This window comes from Anomalospiza imberbis, chromosome 1 (assembly GCF_031753505.1).
Source record: "Anomalospiza imberbis isolate Cuckoo-Finch-1a 21T00152 chromosome 1, ASM3175350v1, whole genome shotgun sequence".
Lineage (NCBI taxonomy): Eukaryota > Metazoa > Chordata > Aves > Passeriformes > Viduidae > Anomalospiza > Anomalospiza imberbis.
In genome coordinates, this window is record NC_089681.1 from 85,591,044 (window position 1) to 85,609,770 (window position 18,727).

At 38.7% G+C, this 18,727-nt stretch overlaps 1 protein-coding gene across 2 annotated transcripts in view; it reads right to left on the bottom strand.

The window, feature by feature from the left end:
• The window catches only part of LYRM4 (LYR motif containing 4), an 86,224-nt gene that overhangs the window by 39,102 nt on the left and 28,395 nt on the right, over positions 1–18,727 (bottom strand). The window contains exon 3 of one of the 2 annotated variants that reach the window (XR_011001788.1): positions 6,073–6,162. The exons of the other annotated variant lie outside the window; for it this stretch is intronic. The gene's annotated coding sequence lies outside the window, so the exon portion shown is untranslated. The remainder of the gene's footprint in view (positions 1–6,072; positions 6,163–18,727) is intronic. 2 annotated transcript variants of the gene reach the window in all.

The following is an 18,727-nucleotide window of genomic DNA, read 5'->3' on the forward strand; positions in this document are numbered from 1 at the left end:
CCAGGGAGGAAGGGAAGAAGTCACTGTACACCACAAGTCACAACACCAAAAGAGGAACATTTTTTGAGCATTGACAGAGAAGCAAAACAAAACAAAACAAAACAAAAAAAAAAACAGCAAACAGCTTCAGCAATTGAGCAGAGTCCAAATGTCAGATACTCAGCAGGAGTGAGGAGGAGAGAATTCTTCCTCAACTAAAAGAAATGGCTAAAACCAAGTAAAAATGGAAATATCACAGGACAAAAATGAAAGCAGAATGTAAACAACAGCCCTCCTGGCCCTGAATCTTAACTCCAGCTCAAGGCATGTAAGAGGAACTGTGATGCCCATCACAGAGGTTTTATTTTGTATAAACTACAGCTATTTATTACTTTAGTTACCAGCAGAACATTTTTGGGCAATATTTCCCATGGTTGATTGCACTTTTAATAGCGCATATAAAAGACCAGAATGCCAAGTTTTGCAATGACCAAACCAAACCTTTTATGTAAAAAATGAAGAGTAAAAAATAGTTATCCAACATGCCCGTTGTTCTGCTAACATCCTCCTAAAAATATCCACATGCCACATACAACATACCGATGAGAAAGCCTCAAGCTTGGAACGAAACAACATTGATGGGAGAAGATAAATAGCAAAACATGTCCTCTTGCTTTTTTCCTTCACCACTTTGAATGTACAAACTTTAGCCTTTCAGCTTTTTTTATTATATTGTGCAGGGGATTGGAATCCTATAAGAGTCTGTATGTGCATCTAAGAGTGCAAACACATGGTGAAATTTAGTAGCTACACAAACAAGTTGATAGGAATTTTTTAAAACTACTGAACTATTCCTCTACTGAACTACTGAACAGCTTCTACTGTTTCCATTTGTTATTCCTTAAAGTTCAATAAATCCAGTACCAAACCATTAAGCAATCCTGTATCTGTTTCAGTAAGCAACATTTGATTAATGATAAGAAGAATGGCACGGGGTGGTATTACAAAGAAGACCCATGCAGTGCAATATATTTTCTTCATTGTACTGGGAAAAAAATATTGCTTTACTGAGAGCAGTACTGTCAGGCAATGGCAGACCCCACAGAGGAAATTCAAGGATGCCATAACTGTATTTGTGACCTGCAGGAAGGCTGCTTGGATCTGCTGTTTTTTATCTCCCCCATGTGGTTAAGAAGTTAGTAAGTCCACCTCAGAGAAGTGGCTTCCTTCCTCTCAAGAACATCTTCCAGTCAGCTGAAAAGGCCAGTGGTGGTCTGTGAAAACTTGAAGGCTGAACAAAAATTTATTATGGGAGTAGAAAGCAAAGAAAATGTTCAGTCTCAAAAGTAACTAGTTATTTCAAATATTCCCATACAACCCCTAAATTTACGTCTTAACTCCCTTTCCAGTATACAAATGACAGAGTTGCAACATAAGCTAGTACCCATGTTTGACAGTTAATAAGTGGGTTTAATTACCTCAGTACAGATTTACTAATAATTTATAATCCACTTTGTCTTTGAAAAAACTAATATTTCAAGCACCTGACATCAGAGGTATCTCACCTAGTATAATCTCATTACAATTAATAGCTTCAAACCACTCAATTGCCATCTATCACTACTTCTCAAACAGCAGTGATTACACTTACTTCCCATTTTTCTTTAATGAGTCCTGTAAATTGCAGTAAATACACAGATAGCCTTCACCCTTTTAGTTACATGTATGTTTAAATAGTGGTGAAAAAGGTATGGAAAAAGAGAAGGAAATCCTTACTGTTATTTTAGCTATGCTCTAAATCTGTTATAAACATTAATGTGGCTGTAGGACAGTTTAGACAGGGTATGAACAACTGTCCTCCACTTCGCTCTTTTCTTCAGTCATTAAAGTTTACTTAATATTCATGAAAAACACATTGTATCCCTGGAAGCTAAAAGCTTCTCTTTATTCACAGAACTATTACACCTCTGGCTGTATCATAAATTACCTACATTGCCAGGAGAACATACTTATAAACTTATTTGGAGGACCAATCCTAGATATGAGAAAAAAGATTTGTTTTCAAGCCTAATAATTAATAAAAATGCTTTGCTGTTTATTTAAGTCATAAAGAGTGCTCTTTATTTATGGTTGTTAAATATTACCAGGATGACTAGCAAATCTTTCAAAGTCAGTGAAAAATTTGAAATAGGGAATTTTCACTGATGTTTGTCCTTACTGCACATACACACTGAATTTCCCAAGAGATATATATGCAATTTGGTGATTGATCTACCCAAAGAAAGGTCTAGCTGGAGGCAGCTGGCTTGAGCTAGGAAAAAGCAGTCACTAAACAGGCATCTTTCTCATTATGACAGGCAAGGGTGGCATTGAAGGTGATATTAAAACACTTTTCTTGCCTTGTCAAAGCTCCTCTGCAACTGGGATGAAACATGCACAGCTTTCCACAAACTGAAGTTCAAGAGTACACCTTAACTTCTACTTCCACTGGGGAAAAAAAAAAAAAAGGCAGAATTTTGTAGAAACAACTTAGGAGTTACAACTTCTGCCTCTGGTGCAACCTTATGGGTACACTGTGTTTTTATACCCACAACTTTATTTTTAATTTCTTATGGCAAGTGATGATGCTACAACAGCTAAGACTATGGAGTTGCTTTAGTCAAATTTCTGTTCTTATCCTGCAAAGGTTTTCAGGAAAAATAATGATGGGAAGTTGATTGAAATCCCAGTGTTTATCTGTTCCCAAAGATGTATTTTTTCCCATGAAGTATGAGCAAGATTCTTTCTAGATCCAGTAGGGCATACAGTGGACACCCATAAATTAAAACACCTTTTGTTTTAAAAAAGATTTAAAATATATTGGTCTTAAAAACTAATGCTAGAACAAATATGCCTAAAATCTGAAAGCCGCTATGGATAGAAATCTATCCTAAGTACTACTTATGTGTCACTTGCAGCATGAAAAATAATCTGTAATGCATATACCACAGAGCAGTCACATGATTACTTTCAAGAGAGAAGAAATGAAATTACAGGTTTGACATACCATGATCAAATTAAACACTCCTTTTCCGCTCTGCATAAATTTATAGACATAGAATTTGCTTTGTAAACAATACTGGTATTTGGAAATTGTTTATAGAACAATAAAACTATGTAACATTATTTCTGCTCCAGCTCACTAGCTCCTTGTGTAGCTATACAATAATGTTATCCTGAGATTGTCACAGCCCTTGTTGTAAAGCTTCTTTGTTACTGGTGCACAGATATAGAACAAAACTGAAATCCACAAGATACTACTGTTTAGAGCAGCTTTTAGTTCTATAAGCTAAATAAGTCACTGGTGATGCTTGTTGATATGGTAGGGGAAAAGGGTATTAGCACTAGCAAACCAGGATAGCTTTGCAGTGATTTCCAGCCTATGTCACCTGGCCTTCCTGGCCTTCAGCCTTAAGAAAACCTGAGTTTGACCATCAGTGGTCAAACAGCACCAAAGTGAACAAGCAGTGCTGTCAGAGCTCAGAAGCTGAGTAACAGCTGCCCTTGTGTTTGTCCTTTTGTGTCTCAGACACACACAGAGGACACACTGACCCAGTTCTCAACCAGCTGTGTGTCCCACTGTACTCTCTCCAGGGACTTCATGCCCACCATACCATGCATGGAATGGGCCATGCACAAACAGGAAGGCAGGTAAGTGACTTTTTAATATTATTATATTGTGCTTTTCTCCTACATCAGTTTTCCAGTGTATCTGTAGAGCAACAGTGTGTAACTTAAAAGCTGTGCAATATAATAAAGAAAAATGCCACTTACCTGACTTTCCATAATTGGGTCTACAAGAATTCAGAGTCTCACTAGTATGCTACATATCAGGATGTCACAGGACACCAAAGAGTCAGTCTTTTGAGAACAAAGAATGCCATGTAGCTTAAAAAGATTACTGACAGCTTTTGTTTCTCTAAAGGAAAAAATGGACTATATTAATTTTTCTGTTAAGCCAATCATTTAGGCTTGCATTCCAATGAAACAGAAAGTGTTTCTGCCACTTTCTGTCACTGTACATACCATTTCTATATTCCTTCAAAAAAGATCCCCTAATTTTCCTAGATGTTTTTTCAAAATGTGATTTCTCTGTTGATAACTAAAGATACCTCCAATACATACACCACTTCCCAAATCTATTTAAACCACGTTAGGGGCAGAAACTTGGAGGTATTTCATAGCCAGACACAGAAAATTGCTGTCAACAACCAAAATATTTTTTTCTAGAACTACAGAAAATTTGCTGCAGCTTTAGAACACTGTTGAAGTGTTCAATGAAGCTCAAATACTAAGAATAAAAAACCCTTAGATTTAAAGAATGCTCCAGTCCTGCAAGTGTCTTGACACAGCATAAGTAAAATTAATGAGAGCATGACTTATAAAGCACAGAAAGAAACTCCCAAAAACCAAAACTACAACAAAACCCACCCAAAACCCACAAACAACCCAGCTCAAGCAAAAGCAGAAAAACCTGAAAAACTCTATCAAATTCCATAAGAATTAACTGCAATGTGCCATCAATAAAATTTACACATCAAATTTTGTTTACAAAATATCACTTGCTCCTTACATAAACATAGTATAAAGAGATATGCTGACAAACTGATATATAAAATAACAGCAAACACTTTAAGATCCTCTTAGTGCAAGGAAAACTAAATTGGTGGGAAAAATGGTAGGTTCAATTTTCTGCAGAGGCATAATATACTTGTACTCAATAATTAGGCTAGACAGTTATCTAATGCCCAATTGCACATCCTTTGATAAGGAGTACAGAAAGCTCAGGGACAGAACATTGTACAGAGGCAAAATTCAGGCCCCTTCTGACTGAGGTTAACTGAAAACCATCTTTACATGCGAGATCAACTGGAGAATGAGTAACATTTCTAGCATGACACTATGTGTGCAGTGGTAATTGTGAGATACTGTTCATCCTTCCACCAGTATGGTTTACAAGGCTTCAATTTCCTTATTCACAGTATCTCAAATGAACTTTGAGTCCAAATGACTGCAAACTCTCTAAAGCAAAGCAGAAAATCTAAAAGGCACATCCTAACTCTAAGATATATTAATGACACCCCACATCAAAAAGCATTTTCATATTAAGTGTGCAGTAAACCAACTTTGCTGTATGTACAACTGAAGAATTACCTATTTTTAAAAAGGGAGAATCAAAGACAATAGATAAAGATAAAAGCAAAAAAGATGTTCTGTGTGACTGAAGTAAGTGGCAGAACCAGAATTAAGAGGTAAATTTTCAAAAATTCTTGTCTTGACTATCTCATAATCTTTGCAAGTTTCTTGGATATCCCAAAAAGAATAAGCATAAATATACATTGCTTTCTCACTCGATTACAGGGCAAAGGGACTATACTCTTTTACCCTTGCTAAGTTTCATTAACACTACTTAATGTTTTCTTTAATTTCAGGACAGACCTTTATTCTGCTGTCATGTTCTTCTAGCCATGACATTGCTCTCCATGCACCCTCTTTTTTCACTAAATGGTGACTACCACTTAATATAAATTAATGCAAAAATATCTACAGTTGATCTTGTGTCACAGAAGCACACTGTCCTTACATGTGTGTTTCAATCTTTCAAATGAAAAGACTATGCCAGCAAGTATTTGTACCATGAGTAAAAAAATCCTCAAATTGTTTATTAAGAGGAATGTTACAACAACACCTCTTTGTGCCTTCTAGTTAAGTGCTCAAAGACAGCTTCGAAAGAAATGTGTTCCCATGAGAAAGGGCTCCGCAGCAAACACATTACTCTCTTACAATGATTTTGAAAATTCTGGGGAGAAGAATGCATGACATGCCTTAGCCATTGTTTTCTAAAAGATTTTTGATGAAATGAATGTCTGAGTTTAGCTGATGGTTAATGCAATCAAATACTAGCACTAGTAATTCGTAAAGATACCAAAGCCACAAAATACTGAAAACAATCCTAATACATATTTTAGATAGAAAAAATATCTGAATCTTCCACAATATCTACAAAATCTTCTACAAAAATAATGAAATCAATAAACACAGTAGGACCATTACATAGCTTGGACTTATGGTTCGAGGTCTCAAGAAGGCTGTAAGGTAGAACTGTCATGAGGGGGAATTTCCTTCATTCCTCTGTTGTGGTCCCTGTGGGAACAAGAAGTTTATCACACAGGGAGTCAAGAAAGGACGCTCCACTTGCAAAATACAATGTGGTACTGACATACCTTCCCACTTGTGCATGGTACAGGCTTCAGCATCCCATGCCTGAGCCCTGGGATACAGAGACACTCACTGGCTCTAACTGTGGAGTAAACAACTTGCTCCCTATTCCCTCCAGAGAAGTGCTGGAGAGAGAAGTGAGGATTGCAGCCTTCTGCAGGGCAGGGAAGCAGGAAAACTGCCAAGGTGGAGGGAGCAGCCCCCTGAGTTGTGTAGTCACTGCTTTGTACTTTTGGTATCATTCACTGTCACAAGCAGTTGGAATTGCTTTGCTGCCTATCTTGTACCACCTGATACATAACTGGAAGCTTCTAGCATTTTATTTCAACATTATTATTTAGTAACAAATGGTAGAAACAAGCCAAAATGCATGTGTTGATCTACAGCACAAGAGGACAGTCTGCTAACAAGAACAGACTTGTATTTCTAGAAACCACAAGTTTAGTGCATTTTTGTACTTGCTACAATGCAAGGAAACAATTCTAAATACATAGCACCACAATCCAAATGAATCTTTGAAAAGTGGTATTTCCATTCCTGCCTCCCAAAATTGCCTGTTGCTTGCACAAGCAGATGAACAACAATAATGGCTTTTAAAACAGGCTAATACCTCCAAAGTCTGAATCACATCTAAAACTCATCTAAAAATGAAAAAAATCATGTTCCTAAAAGTGGTCTAGTATATCAACACAGTACAGCACAGATTCTTATTAAGGGTGTGATTTCTATCTCAATGGGATATCGGAAGCAGCATTTTATTATCATTTGGGTCACAGTCTCCTGAATGTGATAACAGAAAAAAAGGAAAATTAATGCAAGAAATGTCATGAGTTCCTTTTCCTCTTCTTGGGTTTTTTGGCACTTACTATGTTACTTGATCCAAAACCAATACAATTGTGACCCAGAGACATAGACTGGCAGAACAGCCACTTGGATCAGAGCAGACATGGTTTCCTATTTCAGGACTTACAGTCTTGCCTCTTACAGAAATCTTCTTTTGACCCCAAGTTGCTCTTCTGGCTGTTTTTTTTGTTTGTTTGTTTGTTTGTTTTTTTAATTTTTAAATAGTTCTTCTTTTTAAACATGGATTGAAGAAAAAAAAAGGTTCAAGATTAAGGTTTAAAATAATCTGGAGCCAGATGAGCCCATACACAGAGCACCTGAAAGAAAGGAGAGCACAACATCCAAATAAGGACAGATTACTCATAGCCATTAAAGACATGAGAAGAATTGCAAGAGCAACTCCAGTGGAGATAAAATCTCTGTATGCAGTCTTCTTCATTATGAGTATTAAGTACACAAAAAATATGTGAATGTGTACAGGTTTATTTGCTCTTCACTTGCATTGATCCCAGGATTAACAGTCATGCCATGAAACCAAACATAAAATTCCAGTGGACCATATAATGCAGGACTTGATAACCTGCCATATCTGTTCAAATCCCTAGCATCTCCAAATCAGAAATACATGCAATTGGTTATTTTAATATAGAATTATTTCACGAACAGATACTGCTTAAATGGACCTCAGTGACACAGAATTTCCATTTCCCCCCTCAACGTGATTTCTACCAACTATCCTGCTTATCCAACACTATAAAAAAAAAAGAAGACAAATAGCAATCTGAAATGCTCCTATTTTCACTCCAATCAAATGGCACTGAAAGACTCATTGTGTTAAATCATGATATGAAGTTGTCAGTTCTTTAAAAATTTTACATGGGACTGGGAAATATTTAATGTTTTTTACTACAGACGTGTTCTGGCAGCTGTGAATACTGGTCTTTAGAGACTGAGAGTAGTAAAGAGAGGAACATTTATAAATAATGTAATAATATCATAGGTTAAAATTCAAGACAAAATATCACAGTCAAATCTGGTCAAGTCTTACTTTCTGAGCAAGGGAGATGAAACCTATTATTTACTACAATAAGAGACATTCTACCTAGCAATTTTTAAAAATCACTGATTTAAAAATATCCCAGATGTTTGCTGCAGTGGCTTTTTTTAATCACTGAATTTGTATCCCATGCTGGGATCTCCCACATTGTGCATTTTGAGGTATGATTGTAATAGTCAGGGGAAAATTGGTATATGGAATTGGAACTTTTTGCAAGAGTAGCAGGATTTAAAAATGTTACATTGTGGTAAGCACATCTTACCACATTACATGTAGGCTAATGAGTGTTAAATACGTGCCATTTGGCATCTGAAAGCGAACTGATTCACAAATGCTATTACAATTCATTCAGCACTTCAGAAGTCCTGGGGTAATGGCAACTCATGAAAATCACCAAGAACTGGCAAGGATGATAGGTTTTACTTTTGCTCCTTTATCAAAATCCTTCAAAGTAACTTACCACTTCTTCACAGTTGAGATCTATGGGAAAACTAAGGGAAAGTCTCTCTCAACCACAGGAGCTTTTATCTAAATAACTCAAGCCCAATTATTAATTTAGTTGAAAAAAATCATGCTACCCAAAGGGCTATTTGACTATTCACTCCTGTTGCTACAGTTAATACATGAAGTATTATGAATCAATGCTGGACTTTGGAAGAGTTCATGTCTCTATGTCTGAAAGTCAAGTTTGCAAAACAAATTCCAGATCCTACCATCATGTGATGTAGACTCTGATCTTTTCAAAGCACAGTCTAACTACCCATTACAGTAGAAACTCTCACACACAAACACTTCATTATTTAATTTACAAAGCAACAGTCTGATCATGTCTCACAATGATTCACAGCAGGGTTAACCTATCTCAGAAACTGCAAACTCAAACCACAGCAGGCTTCAGAATCAAGCTTTTTGAAGTGTTTCAGGTCAGTAACATAATTCCAGCTCAGGACTATTCTGCTTTAAAGTAGCTGTGTTGCATTCCTCATGCTGGAAATTAGTTTCCTGAGGCAGCAGCAGGATATATAAACTAAAACGTGTATGTCCTATGTAAAAAGCAATGGACAGTTATTGATCAGGAATGATCTCCTGTCAAATGCCTGCATGGTAGCTGGGAGAAACTCCACACACTGCAGAAGTGATAGCTTTTCTCACTTAAGTTCATCAAAAATGCTTGGCACTATGGTATACATCCTACCAGTACCACATGATCCATGGCTGAGAGTAGACATCAAGAGCAGTTAAAAAAAAAAAAAGAAACTACAAGCAATAACCAAGCAGGTGAAATGTTACGGCTGAAGATCATAATCTGTTGTTTTTAATTACCAAAGTAGACTTAGCACAGGTTTGCAGCACTAGGTAATATCAAAACTGTCCACATGTCCTATCAATTCTGCTTGCCATGGAGTTTGAAGGTCGGCAGAATACAGCTGCATGCATTTCAGAGCTGGAACTACCTTTGTAAAACATCTTTTGTTGCTCCTAATTTCCAATCAATTGCATGTGGGCAAGAGGATGTATCCCACTGAACATATGTTAGCTGACTACACTCATAAGCAGTGGAATATCCATGCCAGTAATTTTCTTCTCTACCGAGACTGGTTTCTTTAGCAGCAATGAATGCCACGGGCACTGAGCAGTAAATGCCTGCATGTAGCTAGAGACATGCACACGTGTCTGCACATGACACTTTAGGTAAGAAATTTTGGGCCTCAGGGAAAGACAGTGCAAGAAGATGATGGACTAGGAGGGTGGAGATGGGGAAATCTGAAGCCAGCTAAGGTGTTGGAAACCAAATAAGAATGGTTGGTCCAGGCTGGGCCTTTGAAACAGCAGAGGCCTGAGCTACCAGTTATTCTGAGGAACATTAACTATTACTTTGTGCCCACAGTCAAGAATAGCATATCTAGCCCCACACCTAAAAGTCTGACCCATCATGACCCCATCATGTGATGCAGTTACGGAGTCTTAAGATACCTCTTTATTTCTTAAAAAAAGAGTAGATACGATACACACAGCTGCACCACTACAGACAGAAAGCTGACATTTTAGACAGACTGTGTGATTTTGAAAAGGAGGATGCTGCATCTGGAAACTCATGCAGAATTGCCCTGAGTCTCTCACAGTCACATTTCAGGGAGAACCATGATGACAACACTCTGCTGGGCATTATTTACCTCCAATACAGCAGATCTACCAATTGCATGCTAAGCATAAATTTGCACTAATACAAGAAACAAACAACACTCTTCTGAAAGCTGCAAAAGATGTGTAGGACCCAAACTACAACTGCCTCACTGTGGTGAGCTGTGATTTGTCATTTTTAAAAATAAAACACAGTACTGTGTGGTGTTATATTTTAGTTGAATGGTATGCTCTGTCACACCCCTGGAAAATGTCTGGTTTATTCCAAGCCTGTGATCCTCCCCTGCAGTATCCTGTGCCTGTAATCCCATCTGCCGGATCTGTTCCGCGCCCACTTTGAATCTCCCTGTTCAGTGTGCCGGGGTGGGACGGGGGCACGGTGCTCTCTCTGTTCGCCGGCTGGCTCTCCTGGCCGGTGCCCGCTCAGCCCCTCTCTCCCCCTCCCCTTTCCCCCCCCCTCCCTCAGAAACCATGCTGCCTCCCGGGGGTAGGACCCCCAATAAACCCTCACCTAATGAGCACCCTCAGAAGCCGTGTGGAGTCTCCTTGCCTGCCTGCTGCCACCAGCGAACTCACAGCCTAGGGGGGTCCCACCAGAACGCACCGCGACAACTGTGGATATTCAGTGTTTCTCCCTATGTCTAAGAGAAACTCATTTAGCTGTACTACAGCTACAATCCTAAAATCACTAAGCTAAAATGAACTAAGCATTGCATGTTTAGAATTAACAGTCTTTAAGAACTGAAGAGGCTGAATTTAAACTAGGTTTGGATGAAAATTAAGAAAGGAAATACAAGCCTCCAACTATTCTGCAATAAAACAGACTATAATTTTATTCCCTTTATTGAAGAGACTCAGAAAAGCATCACTATAAAATGTGTTACAATGAGAAGGAAATGGCATTTAAAACTGTTTCACTTCCTACTTAGGGCAGACCTGAGAGCAGGAGGAGCAAGCATGGAGGAAGAAGAGTGCTTGAAGAAAAGAATAAAAGCACAGTAGCTGGTACTTCTCTGCTGTAACATTATCAGCCTGCTGAGAGCAATTACAATAGCACAGACAGCACTTGCTTTATTGTGACCTTACTGAATTAAGTCTGAGGAAAAAAACTGTGAGATTCAGCAGGGAATTTATTAGAAAATTTTAATGCCAACTTAAATTTGATCCAAAGGCCTCAATATTAAAGGTCACATCCATTACTATACTGTGGGAAACCTTGGATCTCTCTGTTCTTATGTTCCACTCTTTCTCAATTTTGTTTTCTTTCGTAAGAGTAGGTCAGGGTCTCCTCTCAGCCTCACAGCACTCTGTATTACAGGTACAAGACTGCTATTTACATTTTAAAAAGCCTTAGCCAGCAAGTCAAATAAAGAACTTTTTTTAAAAAAAAAAAGGTGAAAAACAAAAACCCAAAATCAAACAGCACTGATGAAAGTAATGAGCTATGCAGCCAGATTTAACTACCTTACATGGATATTAAAAAATGTGACCTGATCTAGACCGAATTATCTGTCGCTACTTCCAGATCAACAGTCCTCCTTGTTGGGGGCCAGGTATGAACTGACTACTGACTTGCACATAATAGCATAAGTTGTGTAGTGGTTTTTAAAAATAAATTCCTAACTGTAGACTGTTACAAACATTTGAAATTAGAAGTACCATCACTGAATTTTCATCAGCTGAGCTTCACTGTTCTAGTGGAAGGACACCATAGCAGGGGGCTTGGATTGGAACTAGATGGTCTTTAAGGTCCCTTCAAACCCAAACCATTCAGTTATTCTGTGAAAAGCTCCTTGCTTGTCTGTGGCGATGGTTACTTGGTACTTCGTAAGCCACATCACTACTCTACCCAAAGCTTTCTGCTTTACAACAGGAGATGCATATGCTAAGCACCTAAGAAAAATATAAAGTGCAATGTGAAGCTCCACAGTGCTCTTCAGCTTCCTGGAAGGAACTATTCCCTGAAGGAAGATTTGCAGCATAAAGTTACTCTCCTTTTAGATGAAGATATAGGGAAGAATAGAATCACAGATGGTCTGTACTTTACCAAAAGACGAAAAAGACCACAAGTTCTACTTTTACACTGTATTGATCTTATTCAAACATGAACTGAGGGAAAAAGCTCATGCTCTTGAATCCTTAAATAATTTTGTAGCTTTCATTCCTGTGACTTTCAGAGTACCTTGAGCTCTCTAGCACCTCTATTAGTCAGCATAAATGTGTGAACACAAGTCCAGATACTTGCTTTCAATCTGCTCAGCTACCCTCTGAACAAAAGAGTCATCCTCTCTTTTTAGCCTATGAGAATATACATTATGGATATTAATTACACTCCTTACTTTCTCAGTAGCTCCACTCAATGTAGGATGTTTGAGAAATGGAAGAAGGTTGAACACAAGCTTCCTGTACCAGGCCCACTTATATTTGAAAACACATCCCACCTGATGACCTGGTAGCAACTATTTCAGTCTTCCTCTAAAGTACCGGAAAACCTGAACTAGTTTTACTTACACTTCAGGCTATGATGGCATTAAATATATTTGTGGAGAACAGTGAATAAAAATATTTTTTTCTGAACTAAATTCATACAAGATTTTATGTTCTTCATGCTAATAGCCTGTGGCAAGGTTTTGGTAGAGGAGAGACTACAGGAGTAGCTTCTTTAAGAAGGTGCCAGAAGCGTCCCACCGTGTCTGAGCAAGCCAATGCCAGCTGGCTCCAAGAGAGACCTGACACTGGTCAAGGTCAGCAGCAGTGGCAGTGCTTCTGGGATATTTAAGCAGGAGGAGAAAAAAAAAGAACACCTTCACAATTGCATCTAGGGAAGAGGAATAAGAGTATGTGAGATGAACAGCTCTGCAGACACCCAGGTCAGTGTAGAAGGAGGGACAGGAAATGCTACAGGTGCCAGAGCCAAGACTCCCTCACAGCCTGGGGTGCAGACCATGGTGATGCAGCTGTGCCCCTGCAGCCCAGGGAGGTCCATGGTGGAACACAGATCCTCCTGCAGCCTGTGGAGGACCCCACACTGGAGCAGGTGGATGTCTGAAGGAGGCTGGGACCCCATGGAAAGCAGGCTCCCATCAGGACCTCTGGACTGGTGGAGAGGAACAGGTTTGCTGTCAGGATTTGTGACCTCATGAGGAACACAAGCTGGAGCAGTCTGTTCCTGATGGACTACACCCCATGGGAAAGACTCACACTGGAGAAGTTCATAAAAGACTGTCTCCTGAAGGAGGGGCCTCACAGTGAAGCAGGGCAGGAGTGTGAGGAGCCCCCTTTGAGGACAAGGGAGCAGCAGAGATGATGTATGACAAATTGACCGCAGCCTGCTTTTCCCAGCCTCTGCACAGAGGAGGTAGAGAAAATTTGGAGTAATTTTAAGCCTCAGAAGAAGTGAGGAGTAGAAGTAAATTTTTAAGGTTTAGTTTAACTTTTCATTACCCTTCTCTGATTTGATTGGTAATAAATTATAGTAATTTCTCCAATATGAGTCTGGTTTGCCCATGAGAGTAATTGGTGAGTGATTTCTCCCTGACTTATCTTAACTCATGAACCTTTCATTGTATTTTCTCTCCCCTGTCTAGCTGAGGAGATAGAGCAGCTTTGGTGGGCACTTGGTGTCCAGTCAAGGTCAACCAACCACACAGCCACACGAAATGTAGTTTCTTATGTATCTCAAGAACCTTAGTAGGTTTGAAACCAAAAGCACAAATAGAATTTGAATGTTGCTGAAAGGTCACAATTTCTTAAAGACTTGTGTTCGTTCACACATTCATACACTGACCCAAGTTTACCTTTCTAGACATGGACGCAAATGTCCTCTAGCTCAGAACCTGTGCAGCAGAGTCTGGGCTGATGTGGCAGACCAGCTGCACTACAGGATGTCTTCTTTTGAACTTAAACATCACTTATTCACACAAGCAACCTACTGCAAAGCCCTCTACATGCAACGTGAAGGTGCTTAATCTGCCATGCTAAAGAAAGTGCCAATGGATTTCTCTTGTGAATTGCTTTACTCTTCAAAAGAGATTGATTACATAACACTTGCTTTAAATGCAATTTGATTTGGTAACTACTGTAATTTTGTTGAATAGCTGTTTCTGATCAGTCTTGTCTCGTTCAAAAAAGGAGGGAGCAGTTTAATTTATGACTTATGACATTTGCAAGAAGTCAACAAAATGGCTGCCAGACTAAAATGGAATATTTAATACTTAGTCTTTTCAAATAAAACCCAGCCTTAATGTTCCTGGTGTTCACATTGGTTTTCACTTACCTAGAAAACTGCATTATCTTCTTTCTTCACCTCTTATTAGGCAAAGTTTTTAGTTCCTATACTGTCTTGGATGTAGCCCATAAAACATGGTAAGACTGACACAATGTGGTCAGCATCCTGCCAGCTTTCTGTCTGTGCAGATTTCCTTCTTCAGAATACTGCTCCTTGGGTTTAAAGAAGACAGGGAACAGAGCGAGGCAGATGATGGAGGTATATGTTGCAAAACTTGGACTATCATGCCTTAATTCCTGCTGTAAACATATTTTGTGAACTTGAGCAAATAATTTGTTTTCCTGTGCACCCAAGTCTTTAAACATATGCTTATATTTAAACAGAGTTACCCTCCTCTCCTTCATTTCCATTTCAATATCTTAAGAAAATTGGCAAAATGCACCATCAAAATCAGGATGCCTTGATCTCCCACAGCTCACTGCTACTTCTGCAGAGGAGCAGTAGAACTGTTAATTCTTTCTGTCCTCTGTCTTGCCTCTACAGCTGAGAGAATGGAAAAAGTCCCAGCCCTGACAATTCCCTGGGGATGACACAACAAATGTATGAGCACTGTCATAGTCACAAAATTATTAGTAATAAAACAAGCAGTTTGAAAAGACTTACTCCCCCTTTCTTCCCATAAAACATACCCTACATGTGGTAAAGGTATGTTACTGTCAATGGGCCAGTTCTGCAGTATTATTTGACAGCATGACTTTGCATACCATTTTTTTTCTGCTCTTCCCCCATGAGTATACATACATCATTTTAAAAGCAATTTACAACATGTCAAAGTGCTTAAGGAGACTCTTAAAAATCTAATGTATGAAGTTAACCATTGGTATGATTTATTATTGAAGTTCCACAGTTATAACTTGACAATTAAGAAATATTGATAAATGTAAACACATTATTGATGTCAATTAAAAAGCACAAGATTGATTAACCTCCCAGAGGTACACTGGCATGATCAGTTAGAGAGTAATCACTCCCACTAAGTATTCACTACTGGCAAGTGTGCACAGAAATTAGACTTCTGTGAGACAAGAAATATTTTCATTTAAAGTTAAGATAATTTGAACACAGAACCAAAGTAGTGGGTCAACAAAATCAAGAGAATTATAAACAAGATCTGTATTAATGTGAAAGGCTACATGATTAGGTCATATAATGCTCTCATTAACCACACAACTGGGTGAAAATATGGTTAAGAATTATCAAAGCTACTGCTCAGCAAGTCAATTATGCTCACTTAAGAAAAACTATGAATGTATGATTTAGCCACTACACTGCAATATTCATATATACCTTGATGAGGGACAGGACCATATTTTTATAACATAAACAGCAGATTTTTGTTTTAAACTATGCACTTATGCATTTTCTACTGGTGACAAAATTATAAAGATGAGTTCAAAACTCTGCTTAGTAACGCTTCACTTCCTGCCAAGCCAACAGCCAAGGAAGGACATTCAGGCAGCACATACCTCAGAGGGGAAACATGGTATCTGACACACCTCAGAAAGCATAACAACAGGAATCAGTCAAACTGTGATTTAACTGTGACTGGAAGAGTTTGGGCTCCTTCTTTCTTCTTCTTTTTACTTGCTTTCAGAATGAATGTACTGGCATAATGCCTGTCACAAAGATGAAGGGCACTGCAGTTGTAGCTCTTAATGGCCAAAAAAAACCCAGGTTCACCTCAGAAAGCCCAAAGCTAAAGACAGCAGCAATGCACCAAGTACCAAGGAGACTGCGTAAACACTAATTAAACTTCACTCTACACTCTTGTCTAGAAAACAGCTTTGCCTGCCTAAACTTCCAAGGGCCTGATCAGACATGCTGCTATTAGAGTCTAGCAACTTTCCTCCCTAAGCCTGGCCTTCATCACAACTTCATGGATCAAAGGCGTTTCCCTCAAATACAAGCAGCTTACTACAGAGACACTAGACAGAATCTGAATTACTGCAAAAAAGGCAAAATAGTAAAATAACACATCAATGACAAAGCTTCTTTGCTTGAAAGAGCTTTTATGTGAAGGCCACAATATGTTTATTTTGACAATAAACATATATATGTTTATTGTCAAAATAAAAGTAGATCACTGTGAATTTACCTGGTTGCAAATTCAGTCAAATGGTATTGGTGACAGAGACCATGTTTGTAACCCACAGGGGTATTCAGTGGGTGCCCAGAAGATTACAATATATGCAGACATACCAGACACAAAGGAACACAAAGAGGGTTGTTTCTTTTTTAAGTAGCTCTTTTTTTCAGAGTTTTGTAAAATGACAGTTAATGTTGGTGGATTGAATAAACAGCTTTCATTTTGACAAGCAATTTTAAAGTAAGAAAGCAAGCATCATCTTTGAAACTGGAAAAGTTTTAGTGACAACCAATAGAAGCACAAAGATAATAAGTTCGGCAAATATGAAACAGTCATGAAGCCATGATTCTTGGAGCAAATAAGGCAAATGGAGGTCATTGCAGACTGCCCTTATCTTGAGAATGAAGAAAAGAATAAATTCTTTAGACCTGAAAAACCATCTGTGAAAGAAACAAATAAAAAAGCATCTGATTTATAGTGGTGGGGGAAAATTTTAAAACAAATTTTCAGTGTGCTGTGGGGAAAAGCAATGTTCATCTGAAAGGCCAGAAAAGAATGCAAGTAGCTTCAAGAGGAGCTAAAATGCCTCCTCTTCCCTCTGTAAGCTGGAAATGGAAAAACTCTGGAATTTTCCTCTGTAAATGGAAAAGCAGAAATTGTAATATGCTGAGATTGATGATTGAGCATGTGGTTGGGGGGGGAAATGTCATTAAAAAACCCATTTTACCACAGCTATGGGATCAGGTGACTTGTCAGACAGCAAGGGTACCAATACCAACATTGTCACCCTGAATTACAGACTGCAGTTCAAGGGCAGCAGAACACAGTCCTGGGGATCAGAGGCACCAGACAAATGTGCCGAAGCTCCTCCCAGAGGGAAGTGTGCCTGCTCGGTTGCAGTGCCAATGAATCTGACAGTGTCTCCTTCCAATGAGCAGTAGAAAATCAGGATGGAAAGTTTTCACACCAAGGAAAAAAGAAATAAAACTACAACAGATTAAAAAGCAGCCAACAAACAGTGAGAGATCAAGAGATCGCTGTTTCAATAACAGCACTTTTGTCTCTTTCCCTTTTTTAGAAGTCCTCAAAACAGCAATCCCTCTAATTTCCTCAAGGTCTAGCTGTACTTAAAAATTGTTTACCCCTGAGAAGGGACTCTCATGAGAGATCAATATTCTGATGTGAATGTAAGTCACAATACAGACACAAGGCTTTTATAAGGTTATACATTTCATAAATAACACGCAAGATTGCCATACTTCTCCTTTTCCTATTCAGTGAAAAAGAGAACCTCCACAAATGTTCTGCTCTGCAGCAGACATCACACAGCAAGGAAGACAAGAAGTTGCTAAAACGTTAATACACTTCAATGCAAGAAACTCAATTTTCAAACCGTCCCTCAATGGGCACCACTGCAAACCAGACTGACAGGCATCAAAGCAAGATGACACAGTCAGATTAGAAACACAGCAGAAGTCATTTGCTCTGTGATCAAAACTAAAGCACTTATTTCTACCTTCCCTCTCCTGACAGTATTTTTTATTTGTACTAAGCCACACACACATTTGCTGTTACCTGATTTAGAAAAGCCTCCTTGAAGTTTTGTTGCAACAGCCACCCCTAAGAAACATACTCATTTACACCCTGGGCTGAAACCCTTGGGCCACCAAACACAGCAAAGCAGAAAGCACAAAGGGGCAAATGGCAGAGGGACACATCTGCTTGAAAATGTGATCTTTTCTTGTTTCTGAAGCTTTCTTCAGCACAGAATGGTTAATGCTCCTAACCATTTCAAGGAGCTACTGACCAGCCAGGCTGATAAAATTTACTCTTTTCCATGTGGAAGTTTACACTTAGCATTTGCTTTATTGGATGTGACATATTGCCATGCCGAGCTGCTCACTAGAAAGTAAGTCCTTCTTCTGTCCTTCAGACAGCCTTCATCTGTGCAGAACATCAGGTGCTCACAGCTCTGGATGTATTATATAACTACTGTTACTATTTATGATAAGGCCCCAACCTCACTGGATTAGCCATTAAATACATGCAACAAAAATAATGACAGTCCTTTATG